This window comes from Lepisosteus platostomus, chromosome 5 (assembly GCF_059453375.1).
Source record: "Lepisosteus platostomus isolate fLepPlt1 chromosome 5, fLepPlt1.hap1, whole genome shotgun sequence".
NCBI lineage: Eukaryota > Metazoa > Chordata > Actinopteri > Semionotiformes > Lepisosteidae > Lepisosteus > Lepisosteus platostomus.
The window spans coordinates 59,663,215-59,681,788 of NC_142615.1; the positions used below are offsets into that span (position 1 = coordinate 59,663,215).

The following is an 18,574-nucleotide window of genomic DNA, read 5'->3' on the forward strand; positions in this document are numbered from 1 at the left end:
TTTTTTATTCTGATCAGGAACAGTTTTACAAGTCCGCAAAGGATCGAGGAAAGGTTTATCGCCAGCTGAAAAGAGACACAGCGCTTCGGCTGTGGAGACTTGTTCGGCTGGCGTTCGGAGAGTTGCGTTTTTCAGAATTGTATTGAGATCGTTTTCCACAGAGCTCAGATGTCAAAGCACAGCAGCAGCTCTCCACAGCGATCCTCTATAGCGCCCTTTCTCCCGCTGCTCCGTCCTCATTGGAAGGAAGCAAGAGTGAAAGGCTGAAGTGAAATACAGATGCAGCCATTCAAAATGAGCGTTAAAAACCCGCGGTACAGTAACCAACCCGCAGGGCACCGTAGGGCACCGCGGTAAGTGATTGGCTGGCCAAAATGACCGACAGGGGCACTCGTGGTGCATTGGTTGGTTGTGAAAAGATTTAATAATTTAATGTCTTTACTGTGCACGTTTCAATCCGCTTAGTTTTGAATATTTATATGGAATTTTACCACTAAAGGGAAATTTTAGTAGCTGAGCATAAAAAGAAGAGGAGCATAACGCATCTGAAGGTCATAAACAATATTAATTTAGGAACATAAACATTACTGTATGTACATAAACTGTACTGTGTATGGCTGGTCTTGATAGTTTAAAGAAAAAATACACACCAGTCTTCCATTTCTCCCTAAACATTTTAAGCATGAAAGTTTTATGAAACAGTACCCAAATATGTGATTGCTGTATAGAATGAATTTTAATTTTTAAAAATTATTTAACACGAAAATTAAGCTGTTTACATCTTCCGCCTGAGAACAGTCACCCGTTGCTACCCAACGCAGAAACACAGCCACTAACTAGCAAAGAGAGGACATTAGCTAGCCAATATGATAAAGAAATAAATGATTATTTTGATTATTTCCTATGCACATTTATTTGAACATTTCCATCGATTGTACAAGCACTTGGAAACTGTCCAATCCCTAGTTCATCAAGCATGTCTGTGTCTTCTAGGATATAATGCCAGCGAACTCTTGTTTTTATGTCCACTATAACTACGCTGGGCAAATGTTCCGAGGTCAAATTCTTCCAGCACGGGGGTACCACCTTTAAAGCGGAGACGACGGCACCGAAATTTTTTGGCGCGCCTTCTCTTTAAAGCCCTGGCCAAATATGAAGACAAATGGAATTAAAAACTACACATCCCAGTTACCATGGTGGTGCTTGTGATCATTGCGTTTAACCAACGAAACAGGGCGAAAAATCAGTCACATGACTTTGGGGCAGAGTTTCGAAAGCTTAACCTATCAGCAACAAAGCGAAATTTACACGATAGGCTACCTCAAACTGTCAGTTACACGACTGTGTATGTCGCTTAAGCCACTCCTATTTGGCATTTTAGTTATGGAGGCGAGAAGACGCCCCCCCCCCCTCTCTCTGGGTGTCTGATTTGCCGCCATCTTTAACTGTTCGGTGTCCGAATCGGAGTAGCTACGCGTACGAAATAAAGTTAATCTAAACTACAAAACATATATTTTTGTGGTAGGAGGGCGCAAAACATCAGTATTTTCTGCTATTAATTACTGTACGATTTATAGTTGAAATCTGAGCCTAGATATAAAGTTAGATATAAAGTTAAAATCTCGACAAAGCAATGTAGGAAATACAGAGAAAATAAATCCTTTCTGACATCTAAAATCAGTTTCGATCAAGGTCTCTAAAACAAACAAGAAAAAGAGGATTTTCGGAGGGCAATTACGCTGTGTTTATATAGAATAACTGATTTTTGAGCAATCTAATTTCTTGTTCGTTTAAAACAGTGAAATGTCAGCTGCAAAAGATCGCACCAGAAACAGCACTCTCTCTGCCTGTCATAGACATTCAGGAAAGGCTGGATGAAGTCATGTCAAGTACAATAATTTGGTGATCAATAATAACAGTTGTAGGACAGTATATAAGGAGGATAAGGATTTTGAAGTTGACTCGAAATCTGATAGGTAACCAGTGCAAGGACTTGAAAACAGGTATAATGCATCCCTGATAGGATTCTTGCTGTCATATTCTGAACATATTGAAGATTGCTCAGTGTGGATTTAATTTCCCCAGTGAACAGGATGTGCATTTATTAATTCTAGAAAAAAAGCCTTTCTTGATTTCTTTAGTTCTTAGTTTCTCTAGTTCCCTTTAAAATAAACTATTATTCCACAATGCAGAGTATTACATGGCCAGTATTTACACATGATATTTGTGATTTAAAGAAATTAACACAAGCAGCTTTTGGAGATTTGTGTTGGCTGAGTTATTGCAGGATAAAAGACTAGAGATGTTGGCAAGAAGAAGATAATTTGGAGAAAGCTGAGGAATACACTTATAACAAGAACACTTCCTAATTGGGTTAGGCATACTTTTGATGAAGATGATGAAGTTAACAGACTATATGTTTACATAGATACTGAAATAAGGATTGTATTTTAGATTATGTGTAGTTGCTGGCATTGAACTGTGTGTTGGATGTACATGAATTGAAGGAATGGGCAAACATAGCTGATGCGGATCCACAGAGCCAGCATATTAAGATGTTTATAATTAGAGGCAATTTGTTTAAATAACTAGGTATGGATACTGATGTGCAAGAGAGGTGGAAAGGCTGTTTCCTTAAGACAGCACTATAAGATATTTTATTCTCAGTGAGATGCTGCCATTTCATAGTGGGTTTCTAACACTGTGTATAGTTCCATCCACACAGTGCCTCTACTTCCATCCATTTCTAATCTCTTTATCCAGTACAGAGGATTTGGAGCCTATCCCAGTAAGCAAAGGACACAAGGCAGAATACACCCTGGACATAGCGCCAGTCCATCACAGGACAGACAGACACAAACACACACACACCAGGGCCAGTTTTCCCATAAACCAATTAACTTACCAGTATTTTTTGGAGTGCGAGAGGGAGTCATATCACACATATGGAGAAAAACCATGTAACCCAGAGAGAACATGTAAACCCCACACACACAGGATGGCAGGAATTGAACCTAGGACCCCAGTACTGCAAGATAGCAATGCTAACCACTTCGCCACCATTATAAATGGATGGATATCTTAGTTATCTTTCTAGTTCACAGGTTTGCATGCATAATTTAATTTTGAAAGCCACTGAGACATCAGGTACTACTGTTGTATTTATGAAAAAGAAACAAAACAAAAAACATACTAACAACTGTGCCATCCTACTTCTTAGTTAATACATTTTATTATTCATAAACAGTTAACATTGTTAGCAAAATATTTTGAATTATATTTAACCCTATTTTTTCTTTAGTTTTGTATTTAACTTATTATATGATAGTCAGACTTAATGTATATTTGAACAATGAAAATATATTTTTACAAGATGTGGGGGAAAGTGCAACAGCTTATTACAGTGCTAAATTTAATATTATTGATTGCTAATAGTTTATGCTAACACCTAACTTTCTTAATTAGATGTATTTAAAACAGTGAACTAAGTGTAACATACTATTCAGAAATACAATCAAAAATAGTTTTGTGGTGTTTGTATGGATGAAACGTTTCTAAAATGTATAACGTAACAAAATTAAAGACGATTAAAATCTGTAATCTTTCCACTTGTAATGTCATTAGACAGAACAACACATTTCTGGTTTGTTTTAATTAGCTAGTACTAGTTAGTAGTTAGTAGTTTTAATTTAATTAGTATTGCAATTCGCACTGATTCCCTTGCGAAGATATGGACTTAAGAATATTCGTGCCTGGTCAAAAAATGGCATTAAGCACTTAAAATTAATATGGTTAATAATAGTAAACTGTAACATGCTGTAACAAGATCGGTTAAACTGCGAAGAAAATGCTTTCAGAGAAAATGTTTCAGGTGTGAAGAACATAGATCTCCAATGCAATTTCAACCAAACCTGTTCCCACACACCCTGCCCCCACTACCATTAGAATATACACAAAGCACTGAAATCTTTCGAGCTAATGATCAGGTGACCCGAGAGAGAGCGAGAGAAACACCAAGGGGTGCGGAACCAGGGAACTATTTACATGGAAAACGGGTGATCTCCCCAGACTGTCCGCCCGTTTCACTGTTACCTAGCTACCTCTTTATTTAGAACTCACTAACACTGATTTTTAGTTTAGAAGGATTCAAGTAGGGTTTTAGATGAAAGGCAGCGACCTTAATCAAGCCCAAATCATAATTGAACCCATTCAGAGCATACATTACATTTTAGCGTTTCATTCTGAGCAGAAGACCCTCACACCTGAAGAAGGGGGAGGTGTCTTTCGCTGGAAATCTCGCCTGCTTCTACTTTACGAGTACAACTCCCTCTCTGCCGGAGTGCTGGCTGTGACGAATTAAACCGGTTTCACAGGTTTCAATCACAGACCATGTGACATGGGAGTCAGGAAACTAACACACAGCGCCACCGGATTTGATAATGCTATAAAAACGCTATAAAATAATGCGACTAGGCACAGAACAAGTTTACAGCACAGTACAATAATAAATGCTGACCATGACTTTAGAAGCATAAATTGCCTTACACTCAATTTAAACACAAGCTGTCTTTAGCCCTCTAAGCTGGTTCATACAGAAATGTAGAGATCCAGGCTCAGAACACACAGCTTCATTAGCGAATACATATGCAGGACAACTAGAGAAGACGTTTTACAGAGGATGGATTTTTAGAAACATCCCATCAGTGACATCACTGAAGTCAACTCCTAGGTACTGTAACTGTCATGTGGATAGTTTCACAAGAATCAGACAAAGGTTTAAGCATCGCTTGTTCTAGATAAAACTGCAAAAAAAACAACAACAACCCATAATGTACTTCTTTGCGGCTCTGTTTGCCCAAATCATATATTCACAACGTGAAATTTAGAAAATAATATTACGTAACCAAAATCCGCAATATGGAAACAGAACCTGTGTAATTGTTGATAGATGATGTACTCGTAACATTTTTACAAGATGAACTACAACATTTAAAAAATGACTTGTATGTACTTGATATCTCTAATCAATCCACGGCGACATTGTTAAAGCAGAGTCCCAGTAAAACGAAACTAAAACGCCCTGGGCATACCGTTTCGCGCTTCTTATTAGTTGCTCAAAAGTAATTTGACCTTATGAAATGCATAATATAAACCTAGAAACATATACATGAGCAGTATTTACGTACTGTAGTATCGGTGTTAAGACATACCTCTCAAATACTGTAAATCAAGTTAAAAATATCTCAAGACCGATTCTGGTCATAGTGAAACCATGTTTCGTGTATGTTTTCTTTAAAGTACCGAGACCAGCCATATACTGTATGTTTATGTTCCAAAATTAATATCGTTTATGGCCTTCACACGCGTTGCAGTATGCTCCTATTCTTTTTATGCTTAGCTACTAAGATTTCCCTTCAGTGGTAAAATTAGATATGAATATTCAATACTTAAACGGGCACAGTTAAGACATTAAATATACATATACATACTGTATACAGTACAGTTTTCATACAGTAATATGTTTATGTTCCTAAATCAATCTCTTTTATAAGCATGTGAAAGGCATGGTGAATAGATTCTCAAAAATTACTGTACTTTGCATGATTGGAAACAAATGCGTGATTGCGAAATGCTGTGGTGTTACTTTTACAAAGACGGTCAATGAAAAAAAGAATGTTGACCAGGGCAATACTTTGAGTTTACACTTACAGCTTGTCCAAGGTCATTCATTATTAATACTATTAGTAATATCTTCGTTAAAGACTTTGATGGCCACAGCTCAAACATGAGAGGTTGAGCTTTATTAGCTCCACCTTGCCGAAATTCCGGATACTATTATTTTGCTTGTCATATTATAGGAGAATTTACGGTAACTAGCGGTATTTACCGGTAACTCGCGGTATTTACCGGTAACTTGCGGTAGACTGCGTACAGCGTACCGGAAAATAATGCGGTATCGCCCACGCATTTTGAATGGCTGCATCTGTATGTCCCCCAGCTCTGAGCCAATTGGGCCTGCTGGTGTGACCAGAGCTGCAGCGTCGCCATGCTGGTGGGGGTCAGTTCGGCTTTTCTGTTGGAATGAACAGGGGGGTTACATGATGGTGCTGTCTGTGGTCTGGCTGTCCTGCTGGTCTGGATGAGGGGCGCGTAGTGTGGTGCAGGTTCTTGTCCCATCCTGCTCTTGGTCCAGGTTGGAGGGTTGCACCGATTCTGAGTCTCGTTAGCTGGTATGGATGGGTTTGGGGGTGTTGATACCAGAGTGGTCCGGAGGGGGTGCAGGTGTCTCGGGGGCATTCTTGTTTTTCTGTGAGTTCAGGTTGATTCTGTTGGTTTTGCCACAAATCTCCCTCACGCAGGCAAGCGCTCCCGCATTCCTACGAGCTCTCCCCATACCAAACGTGCACATGTCAATCAGTCCTCTGCTTAAACCTTCATCTGCCCCCCGGTCATTGCTCACGATTGAGATTCTCTCCCGGAGCTTACGTACTAACTACACCTTTGCCTTACTACGACTTCTCCCCTGGACCTCGACCCCGGTTTTCCGACTACCGCTTTAGCCACTCGATTTTGTACCTTCGCCTGTTTTACGCTTTCTCGGATCCTGACCCCAGCCTGTCTCTTCGTTTACGCCTCTGCCTTCTGAATCCACACCGACGCAACTTCTACGCCTTCCCGGACTACGACCCCTGCCAGTCCCTCGACTACACTTTCGCCTGTCGATTCTGTGCCTACGCCTGTGCTACATGTGGAAGACTGAGTCAAAAGGTCAGGACAGTGACTATGCGTGGGAAAGGTTTTCTGTTCGCACCTAAGACCACTGTCTTAGGTGCAAACTAAAGCCTGTGATTCCTCACACCCATTCAACCAGAGAAAATTGAAACAGATTGTAGGATGTCAAATGGCACCCCCCTGTCCTGTTTGTTTGACTTCTGACACTGCCCCTTTCCCTGTATGTTCCTTTGATATGTTAAAGTATTGCCTACTTTTAATGTATAAAAAAGGAAAGTATAACTTCAGTATAAAGTATGAAGTCCAGTGAGCATGTCTTGAGTGCTAGGGGAAACCCTTTCTCTGTGATATGCTCCCCTTCAGCTGATTGTATTAAAGATCTCTGTTGACAATCTCCCAACCTAAGTGAAGACTGAGTTTTCTTCGACATACGCCTTCCCGGACTCGGACCCCTACCTGTTTACTCCAACTACGCCTGCGTCTCGCGCCAACCCTACCAAGGGCACCGCATTGGATCCCTATCCTCAGCAGTCAGCCCCTGCGTGACAGGTTCTGAGTGTCTTGGTTACATCCGTTTGTGTGTATAGATGAAAAAGCTATTGAAGAGCACCCCAACACCCCCCACCCATCTCGGTGGAAGTTGCCATGTTCAAAAAATCCTAAAAAGATAATTAAAGTTTCACACAACAAAGCATGACTTTGAAAAGTCAGGAGGCCTGGCCAAATTTCCCCATTGGCCCTTACCAATCATGGCCTCCTAATAATCCCCCTCTTTGAATTGGCTACATTTCTCTTCTCTCCTCCTCACTGATAGTGGTGAGTGTTCTGGCGCACTATGGCTGCCGTCGCATCATCCAGGTGGATGCTGCACATTGGTGGTGGTGGAGGAGAGTCCCCATTACCTGTAAAGCGCTTTGAGTGGAGTGTCCAGAAAAGCGCTATATAAGTGTAAGCAATTATTATTATTATTATTATTATTATTATTATTATTATTATTATTAATGAGCACAACACTTGATTACAGTAAAAAAATCCTTAAAAAATAAAGAAATGTTCCACAACTCAAAGCAAGGTTGTATAAGGTTAGGGGACCTGTCTGATGTGTAAAACACCTGGTTGCAGCACTGTGGCTGTTGTGCTTGAAGAGCTATTGACTCGTGAATAGCACCCTCCTATCACCATGTACCGCCTGTCTAATGGTGCCATATTGAAAACATCATACAAAAATAAAGAAAAGGGACACAGCCACAGCAAGATTGTATAAGGTTAGGGGGCCTGTCTGGTGTGTAAAACACCTGGTTGCATTACTGTGGCTGTTGTGCTTGAAGAGCTATTGACTCGTGAATACCACCCCCCTATCCCCATGTACCGGCTGTCTAATGGTGCCATATTGAAAAAATCATTACAAAATAAATAAAGGGGCCACAGCCACAGCAAGGTTGTATAAGGTTAGGGGGCCTGTCTGGTGTGTAAAACATATGGTTTCAGCAGTGTGGCTGTTGTATTTGAATTGCTATTGAGCCATGAAGAAGACCCACCTATCCCAATGTATTACCTGAAGTGTTACCTTCAGAAAATCATAAAAAATAAAGAAAGGGGTCACAGCCACAGCAAGGTTGTATGAGGTTAGGGGGCCTGTCTGGTGTGTAAAACATATAGTTTAAGCAGTGTGGCTGTTGTATTTGAATTGCTATTGTAGCGGCAATGCTTGTTAATAAGACAGAATTAAGCGTTGGTATGCTGTCCTAAAGGAGGCCCCATCTCACCCTCCATCTCTGTGGTGCAGCCACAGAGAAAATATTCATGCAGGCTGATTTAAGATGTTTTCTTTTGATAAGGAACAAGCTCCCAGACGCACTTAGCTAAGCCTGGCTATCATGATCAATGGTCATCCATTGGCGCCTATCAGTCTAGAGAGTGCCGAATGGACATCTGGACTGCATTCCTAAGTGTCAAGAGTAAGTGACTTATATCTCATCTTGATCAACCAATCAGGGACTGGCAGGGCGTGGTAATACCATGTGGGTCTCCAATGCCCGCCAAACTCTCAACCAATCAGCACACATCTGGGTCTTGGTCAAAAAGGGAGCGCAAGCTCAGATCGGGGCTCTCCTTGGCCATTTTCGTGCATCCTCAGAGACAATCACGTGACAACTGCTGTTGTCTGCAAAAGGACTTGGACTTTGTTCTAAGCGCAAGGCCGAGGATCCCGTACGTACTCAGAATTCTACCAACGTGAATGCTCTGCTTGATCAACGGCAGCCTACAGTTGGACTCTCGTCGACAACCTGAATAGCTTATTCAGAAACAGCGCTGGACCGGGAACAAACCAGCTTCTTCCCAGGCAAAAGAGTGACTTGTGAGGACTCGCGGTCACACTCTGTGCATAGAGACTTTCTACTAGCCAGCCGGACTGCTGGTAGATCCCCTCGGAGCAATGACTGCCCTGCGCGCCGCAGTCAGATTCCTCCGCCCGTCCTACTCCGAGCTGCACCTCGACTGGTTGGCCGGTAGCCAGAGAACGCCGACACAACGCCCATTGGACAACCGCTGCAACAGAGGCTGCAACAGAGCCTGTCAGCTGGTTTGGTGTTCGTGCCGGGAGATTCCAAATCCATACACAGTGGATAAGTAAACCCCATGTTCTACATTGCGTCTCGAGAATTGAATTGTACCTCAACACAAGTTGTTATCAATTTAATTCATGAGTAATGTATTTACTTCCGAGTTTAGAGTAACAGTGGGTAATAACACTGATTAGCGATTTGATAACCGAACGATATATATTGACATATATTCTCTGTTGTGTATCTCTTTGTGTTTGCATCTCTTCGAGATTATATACCTTGTATATTGATAACCCTCACAGTAAGGTCTGCCGCTCGCAGACTAGTATATCTTTGGTGCACAATTTATATTAATAAATGTATCTCGTGTATTGAACCCGTGTGTGTGCGTTGTTAGTTGTTCTGACGATTGATTTTCTAAAAGCTACAACGAACAACCTCGTGATTACTGTTACAATTAATAATTGTCTTAGTAAACCCATCAAACCACTACACTATTGAGCCATGAAGAAGACCCACCTGTCCCAGTGTATTACCTGTAGTGTTACTTTCAGAAAATCATAAAAAAATAAAGAAAGAGGCCACAGCCACAGCAAGGTTGTATGAGGTTAGGGGCCCTGTCTGGTGTGTAAAACATATGGTTTCAGCAGTGTGGCTGTTGTATTTGAATTACTATTGAGCCATGAAAAAGACCCACCTATCCCAGTGTATACCTGTAGTGTTATCTTCAGAAAATCATAAAAAATAAAGGTTCCACAACCCAAAACAAAGCTGGGAAAAGTCAGAAGACCTGCTTAGTGTGCAAAACACTTACTTGCAGCATTGTGGGTGCTGTGATTTAAATGCTATTGGTTTGTGAACAGAATACCCCTATCCCAGTGCATTGTGCCATATTAAATAAAAGCACGAGAAAAAGAGATTCAGAACGCAAAGCTGTGTCAGTGTTCTGTGTAAAAAATTGGTTTGAACATCATGGGAGCTGTTTTTAATAAGCTGCTGAGTAAAGAATATTTTAATCTTCCTGCTGTCAGTAGTATTGTCAATATAGTTGACCCTTACCTGAATGAAAACGGCGTAAAGGAAGGGTTTCATAAATCAAACAAAGCTTTATTTCTGTGCTTACAGTCTGGGTAATTGGAGACTGCGCTGTTCTGCTTCCTATGGTCATATACAGGTTATTCGCACGAAGCCGTATTGAACAGTATTTCTCGCGTTGTGAACGTCTGTACACAGCGGTCCTCCGGGTTCCAGTAAGTGCGTAATTATGCATCGATGAAAAACCGGAGGTTTAAAAAAAGATAATTAGCCCACTAATAGTTTGATGTAGAGGCTGTGGAAATATCCACAAGTCTTGGTCTTTAAAATGCATTTGGTTTGACGGCGTTCTGTGCTTCCATTGGGAAGATATGGACAAAAGAATATTCGTGCTCGGTCAAAAAAATGTCATAAAAACGAAAAAGTAAAGGCTGAGAAAGCATTCACAATGTATTTTATACACAACGGAAGTATTCTCGCAACCCTAAGAGGTTTCGTGGTTTATTTTTTTTTTAATTGTTGAATCATATTTAAATGTTAAACAACTGAAGAGCATATCGCTGTAAACCAGGATGGCCGAGTGGTTAAGGCGTTGGACTTAAGATCCAATGGACAAATGTCCACGTGGGTTCAATCCCCACTCCTGGTAGTTTTGTAATAAGTTTTAAGTGACAGAAAGCTCATTCTCACTCCCTGTGCTGAAAACAGAATTATCTCTTCCCCGAACATCGTCTACAGCTGCTAGATATTGCTCTGTGTCCTACTGCTCCAGCAATTCCTTTGACCAAAGACAGATCACTTGTGCGCTTTTAAACTTTTTGCTGCTACAGGCTCTTTGATGGCTCATGCTGATCGTCCTGTGGATCCAAAAGAAAATATTAAAGCTGATACTGATTTTTTCGATTGTAATTTGCATCTAGCTGCAACGTCCCTGGAAAAGATAATTTATTAGTTGCGTGCAATTGGAATCTTTTACTTTACGTATGGTAGTGGAAATAGTTTTAAAAATGTTTTCTAAAGAAGATTGTATTGCCAGGACCTGCCTTTAGCGCTCAGTAGCGATGACGCTGTTGATATAGATGGAGAAGAAATGTAAGATGAATTGATGATCTAAGCTAAAATATCCCTAACACGCCTCCTGTAACAGTGTTTGTATTCATAGCAAGTAATATTTTTTTTCAAACCCGAACGTTGCTTTTGCATTAAGTGTTATGTAACCATTAGCGGTTTTGGTAGCTTCTGAAGAGCGCACTTTTCCAAACTGAAGCCTATAAGAACATTATTCAAGATGCACCATGGCCCAGAACGTGCATCGGGACAAGGATTAACATCAATTGAAAGTACTCCCAAATAAAAGACTTGACGGAAAAATTGAAAGAGTAGGCAAGTATTAAAACAAAACCATAACTTTTCGACTTCCAGTCACTTTCCTGGTTCAGGCTATGTAAAATAACATAATCAGTGGAGTCATGCCGAGGTTGTGAGTTCAAGCCTCACCTGGAGCAGCCTGGTTTTCTGTCTTGACAGGTAAACAGTGTTTTGTGTTATTTGCTAAATGGAGAGAGGATTCTGTGTTAATTGTGCTCCTCCTGGGAGAGGTCAAGATGAGAAGTTCATGAGGCTGGTGGTAAATATCCTGTCCAGGAATATCGGGGCTGTAGGGGGTCAGATCTATAGATGTAGTAAACACATCAGTGGAGACGGTGTGTCTGCTCTCTGTGAGAGAGCCGGGCGGAAAGAATAATCTGTGGTCTGGGAAGAAGAGACCCTCGTTGGAAGAGCGGCGCTCCTCACAGGAGAGAATGAAAAAAATCTTTTTCAGGGACGCTGATTGTTCTCTTTGGGGGAATTAAAAGCACTTGCGGCCAGTGACCTCGTGGCGCAATGGTAGCGCGTCTGACTCCAGATCAGAAGGTTGCGTGTTCAAATCACGTCGAGGTCAGCTGATGTTAGCAAGTGCTGTGCTGTGCCGAACCCGGAAACTACCCCACGCAGTTGAGTTTTATCTGTACACCACTTAGGTAATCTGAATGAAATAACAGAGCAGTACAGAACACCCAGTCAGGAGCTTATGCAGCGAATCATCTTTAACACGACAAGAGAAAAGGCACCCTGCACAAAAAGCGTGATTTAAATCACACAACCCCGGTAGAAGTCGAATCGACAATCTTATAAACCGAAATCAGACGCGTTATCCATTAAACCACTAGCCCGTCACGTAAATGAATTGCACCATGGTGAGTTCTGCGCCGCTACTAGTAATACCCCACCCCCATCTTAAATTTTAAGTGAGAAACTTATTTTCTACATTTTTGTCAGTTTTAAAACTAGGAGTATACGGCACTCTGCACAGTGTACGAAGTAAATTACTTTCGCAGTAATTAATTTATTTATTATATTTATTAATAAAATAATAATATAAATTTACTTCGTACACTATGCAGAGTGCCGTATACTCCTAGTTGCGGCACACACGACATATACAGTAAAAAGCCTCAGGCACTGTGTTAGATGTGTTTTCGACGTTATATATGCGTTTATTAATATCGTCGATTTTACGGTTGCAATTCGACATTGATTATACGTCGCGGCGACGTATATATACGTATAGCTGTATTTTCGCCGTGAATATACGTATATTCGACGAATCACTGCCCACTGGGAATAGGTTTATTCCATGCTGAAAAGAGAAGAGAGAAATCATAACGTTTCAGCTGTGAAACCTTCTTCAGGTTTGTTTTCTCTCTTCTCTTTTCAGCATGCAATAAACCTACAGTATTACTTGTTCCTTTGCAGATACGAATGCTGACGTAGCTACATACCTGAATATATTAAACGTTTCATCTATATGATCAACATAATGTTCTCCTGAATAACTACTCGAAAGAAGCCGCAGCTCAGGTGTTCGTGGATTTAAAGTCCAGACTGCGAACCGACAGCTGACACAGGTCTTTTACAGAACCGTTTTGATTTTCTCTACTTTGTCCCCGTAACGTCATTGTCCTGCTCGCAGCCGAGTCCGACACACGGTACCGTCTGGTTTCTGTCGCTTGGCGGGTCTGTGTGGGTTCTAATGCCCCAGTATTATGACGGGGACACTGGACTGTAAACAGGTGCCGTCCTTTGGCTGAGACGTAAAACCGAGGTCCTGACTCTGTAGTCATTAAAAATCCCAGGCCGTCTCTCGAAAGAGTAGGGTAGTAGTGTAATCCCGGCATCCTGGCCAAATTTCCCATTGACCCTTACCAGTCATGGCCTCCTAATAATCCCCATCTCTGAACTGGCTTCATCACTCTGCTCTCCTCCCCACTAATAGCTGATGTGTGGTGAGCGTTCTGGCGCACTATGGCTGCCATTGCATCATCCAGGTGGGGCTGCACATTGGTGGAGGGGAGTCCCCATTACCTGTAAAGCGCTTTGAGTGGAGTGTCCAGAAAAGCGCTATATACATTTATTATTATTATTATTATTATGTAAAATGCAATAAAAATATCATGTTTGATAAATGTAAAAACTGATAAAGCTAATGCTTTTTTCAGGGCTATATCTACTTTAAAAAAAAAAGAGAAGTCTGTCGCGATTGTGAAAATTGGAGAACATGCACCAGTGGGTGCCTTCACATCTCCAGCTTCAGTCTCGCCTGTAGCTGCAAGAAGGTTAAAAGCGCACAAGTGATCTGTCTGGCGATAAACCTTTCCTCGATCCTTTGCGGACTTGTAAAACTGTTCATGATCAGAATAAAAAACGCTCACGCTAATACACAAGCACCCGTGTCTCGCCAAAGCTGACAAATAAACAGACGGAAAAGCCGCACTGCACGTGTGAACAGGGGAATGAGCGAGCGAGCGGGGATAGGGCGCCTCCTGAGCTTAAAAGCTTACACCACCTGGTATTCCCAGGCAGTCTCCCATCCAAGTACTAACCAGGCCCATCCCTGTTTAGCTTCCAAGATCAGACAAGATCAGGCGTACTCAAGGGGGTGTGACCGTAAGGGAGAGCAAGGCTCGCTGGCACCCTTCTTATAGAGAGGACAGCTCCGTCACCTCTTTTACGACGCTGCTTTTTATCCCTTGCGTTTTTCTCTTCTTCCCACGTTCTCTCTCTTCACTGCCTTCGTCCCCGCTCTATTTCACTTCAGCCTTTCACTCTTGCTTCCTTCCAATGAGGACGGAGCTGCGGGAGAAAGGGCGCTATAGAGGATCGCTGTGGAGAGCTGCTGCTGTGCTTTGACATCTGAGCTCTGTGGAAAACGATCTCAATACAATTCTGAAAAACGCGACTCCCCGAACGCCAGCCGAAGAAGTCTCCACAGCCGAAGCGCTGTGTCTCTTTTCACCTGGCGATAAACCTTTCCTTGATCCTTTGCGGTGTAGCGGCGAGGCTTATTAATAAGAAAGAATTAAGGGTTCTGAGCCTTCCCAAATGAGGCCCCATTTCTCTGTTCATCTCTGTGGTGCAGCCACAGAGAGACTATTCATGCAGGGTGATTTAAGATGTTTTCTCCTGATAAGGACAGCTCCCAAAGGGGGATGCACTTAGCTAAGCCTGGCTATCATGATCAATGGTCATCCATTGGTGCCTATCTGTCTAGGGAGTGCCAGTTGGACATCTGGACTGCATTACTAAGTGTCAGGAGTAAGTGACTCATATCTCACCTTGATCAACCAATCAGGGACTGGTAGGGCCGAGTAACCCACGTGGGACTCTGTTGCCCATGGAACTTTCAGCCAATCAATGAGCTGAAGTTCCTCCAGGTAAAAACAGGCAACACAGAGAGCCTGAGAGATTCAGTAAGATTCAGTAATATTCTGGAGAGGATTCTGTGGACTGTTCTAAAGGGAATTCAAAGGAGAATTCCAGGGCAGGACGGCCCAGGAGCAGAAGGCTCCCAAGGGCAGAACATTCTTGCAGTGCGCCTCCTAACCATCCTGAGACTCAGCCCGGACAACCACGGAACGGCCAATGTGTCCGAGTGCCAGAACTTTCCTTTGTTCTAAGAGTCTAGAGCGGAGGTTGCCAGGGAGTAACCAGAGGATTCACCTGAGGTTAGCATCAGCAGCAGGCCTCGTGAACAGGTCGGAACTGTGGACAGCTGAATCACTATTCAGAACTAGCTCTTCATCAGGAACGAACTAGTCCTCTTCCTGACTTACTGGGACCCACAGTCATCTTCTCTCCTGTGCACCAACTGTGCTAGTTAAAGCCAACAGTGAGCATCTGCAGCGCACCGTCGCAAGCCGCACACCACAGCCTGGCACGGAGCCAGAGAGCGCGGATTGGACAGCAACAAGCCTGCAACTGTTTCTTTGTGCCCGCAGGAGATCTGAATCCCCAGAGATTGGATGAGTATTCAACTTCAATGCATTACAGCTCGAGAATTCAATTGTTATCCCAACCAGTTGATATCAATTTAATTCCTAAGAGTTATGTACTTGTTTCGAGTATCTAATGTAGGAGTTATAACCAAGTTCATTTATGAAATGGTCTAAATGAATGATATACAGAACGTATGTCCTCTTGATATGTGTAACACTTTGTAACTGACTGAATATATACCTTTTGTATTCTGATAACCCTCTCGATAAGATCTGTTAGTTTTATATGCATATTCTATGTATTAATAAATGTATCCTCGTGTATTAGTACCTGTGTGTGCGCGTTGTTTGAGTTATGTCGCATGGTTGGACTCTAAAGCCATCAAAAGAATCAACTTTGTGATTTACTGCTACAATTAATAATTGTCTCAGTAAATGCCCGAACCCTACAGAACTGGTGCCTTCAGAGAGCCACTATGATTACATATTTGGCGTCCCTGAGCCGGTTTTCCTACAGCGGACTTGTAAAACTGTTCATGATCAGAATAAAAACCGCTCACGCTAATATACAAGCACCCGTGTCTCACCAAAGCTGACAAATAAACAGACGGACAAGCCGCACTGCACGTGTGAACAGGGGAATGAGCGAGCGAGCGGGGATAGGGCGCCTCCTGCGCTTAAAAGCTTACAGCACCTGGTATTCCCAGGCGGTCTCCCATCCAAGTACTAACCAGGCCCAACCCTGTTTAGCTTCCGAGATCAGACAAGATCAGGCGTGCTCAAGGGGGTGTGGCCATAAGCAAGAGCAAGCCTCGCTGGCACCCTTCTTATAGAGAGGACAGCTCCGTCACCTCTTTTACGACGCTGCTTTTTTTCCCTTGTGTTTTTCTCTTCTTCCCACGTTCTCTCTCTTCACTGCCTTCGTCCCCGCTCTATTTCACTTCAGCCTTTCACTCTTGCTTCCTTCCAATGAGGACGGAGCTGAGGGAGAAAGGGCGCTATAGAGGATCGCTGTGGAGAGCTGCTGCTGTGCTTTTCATCTGTGCTCTGTGGAAAACGATCTCAATACAATTCTGAAAAACGCGACTCCCAGAACGCCAGCCGAACAAGTCTTGAAGTGGAAATCTAATAAGTAAATTGTTTCTTAAAATGTAGAGAGCTTTGCAAAAAATATATTGGTGCTTTAAGATAATATATTTCAAGGATGTAAATGCCGTGCTACAGTACCTGCTGAATTTTTTGAAAACAGTGCATCAACAAAGTACACTGTTTAGGTTACTTTAGAAGTCAATGTACCAAAACAAGATATGCTGTCTGGGTCGTTAGAATTAGCTGAAAGTAACTGATTAGCTTTGAATAACAAATCTAGTGCTTCTTCTCTCGCTTTTTGATGTAATCTGTTTTCTCTTAGGGAAAGGGGAACTTTTAGAAGGGACAAAGCGCTGAGCTTTTTTACAGCGCAACGTCTTATACAAACCCTGTACTGCTTGTAACAAATTGAGTCACTTTGCGAAGTGGCAGCAGGGCTTGCAATATTGAAATAAAGACCTTACTCAGGTGAGAACTCTCTCTTGTGGCTTTCTTGATAGTTCCATGACAATTTGGGGGCTCGTCCAGTATCAGAAACCTGAACGCGAACGGCTGCTGAAACTCCATCCGGACCCGGACAATTTTAGCAAAATTGGACGAACCTCGGAGGATAAATTGTTTATCCTTCCAGAGACACGTCTGGAGAATTGGCAGCTGTCTGACGCCAGTAAGTGATCCTTAAAAAATAATAGTTTTAGAAGCGAGCCACAGGGGTGTTCTCACGCGGGATTGATGAGTCTGGGACTCATATAAAGAACTTATCTTAACACAGACGTGTGGTTTTTGCTCTGCGGAGTAGTTGATGTGATAAGGTTCTAAGTAAGGCACCGATCGGTAAAAATGGGAAATTAAAATTCAAAGATGAAAATGGGACCGAGCAGTCCAGCAAAAGTACATGTACGACAAATTCAGAGAAACAATTATAGCCTGGGTTAGAGTAAAAAAAATGTTTTATGTTCATGAACTGTAAAGCTAGGGTAATAGGTGTAAGGGAACTTGCACATAATTTATATATGATAATTAGGGGCCCATAACTATGAAGGATCTTTGTAAGTGAATCAGAATGGACAGAGGAAAGTTGAATTAGGAAAAAGAAGTTTCCTGAAGAAGGGGAAACTTAGAAGAGAAGGAGAAGAAAGGAAAGAAAGTGAATTGGAAAACTTATGTAATGGAAAGAGGAATCGCAGAAATAATGGGAAGCTTCAAAAAAGACTAGTCTTGAAACTAAAGAACAGCAAGCTGCAGCTAAAGTCATGGCCATACCTTCTAAAAAGAAAAAGTCTCCACCGAAACTAGAAAGCGGTCCAGAGCCAAAGCCTTTTCTCTTGTTCGTGAAATGCCAATGTGCACTTTTACAGGTCCAGAAGGAACTCCAGCATATGTACATTGACATTGGTCTCCTAGTGAATTATTTGCATTAGTTAAGTCTTTTCCTAAATTGCCTGATGACCGTAAAGAATTTCGAAGAAAGGCAAGCCTTGTTCTTGATTGTCTTAAGCCTAATTACAGTGACATAACCTTGTTGCTAGATTATATTGTTCCTAAAGGTTTACAACGTCCTCTAAAAAGGAGGAGGCAGATTGGCGGATACATGAACCAAATGATGAAGAAGTATCCATCTAAATTAAACCACACAGACATGGAGAGGAAAAGTTAGGCGGCCGCTTCTAAAAAGATATAAGGACTCCTCTTTTCTAAAAAGTCCCTTGTCCTCTCCACGTTGCTGTGGTGCTGAAGCGAGTACAACAGAAAAATGAGTTAATGGTGTATGTGCTTTTAGATGCCTGTTTTGTGAAGGTGGGGTAGAAAAACAGGGATTGCTGAAGGAATAGCGTC

At 42.1% G+C, this 18,574-nt stretch overlaps 2 non-coding genes and 2 pseudogenes across 2 annotated transcripts; 2 read left to right on the top strand and 2 right to left on the bottom strand.

The window, feature by feature from the left end:
- Positions 1 to 10,900: 10,900 nt before the first annotated feature.
- trnal-uaa (transfer RNA leucine (anticodon UAA)) lies at positions 10,901 to 10,983 on the top strand. Its single transcript has one exon. It is a non-coding gene; the product is annotated as a tRNA-Leu (tRNA).
- A 1,221-nt stretch (positions 10,984 to 12,204) lies between these two features.
- trnaw-cca (transfer RNA tryptophan (anticodon CCA)) lies at positions 12,205 to 12,276 on the top strand. Its single transcript has one exon. It is a non-coding gene; the product is annotated as a tRNA-Trp (tRNA).
- Positions 12,277 to 14,208: 1,932 nt separating this feature from the next.
- LOC148670398 (5S ribosomal RNA) lies at positions 14,209 to 14,327 on the bottom strand (annotated as a pseudogene).
- A 2,004-nt stretch (positions 14,328 to 16,331) lies between these two features.
- On the bottom strand, positions 16,332 to 16,450 carry LOC148670399 (5S ribosomal RNA; annotated as a pseudogene).
- Positions 16,451 to 18,574: the final 2,124 nt, after the last annotated feature.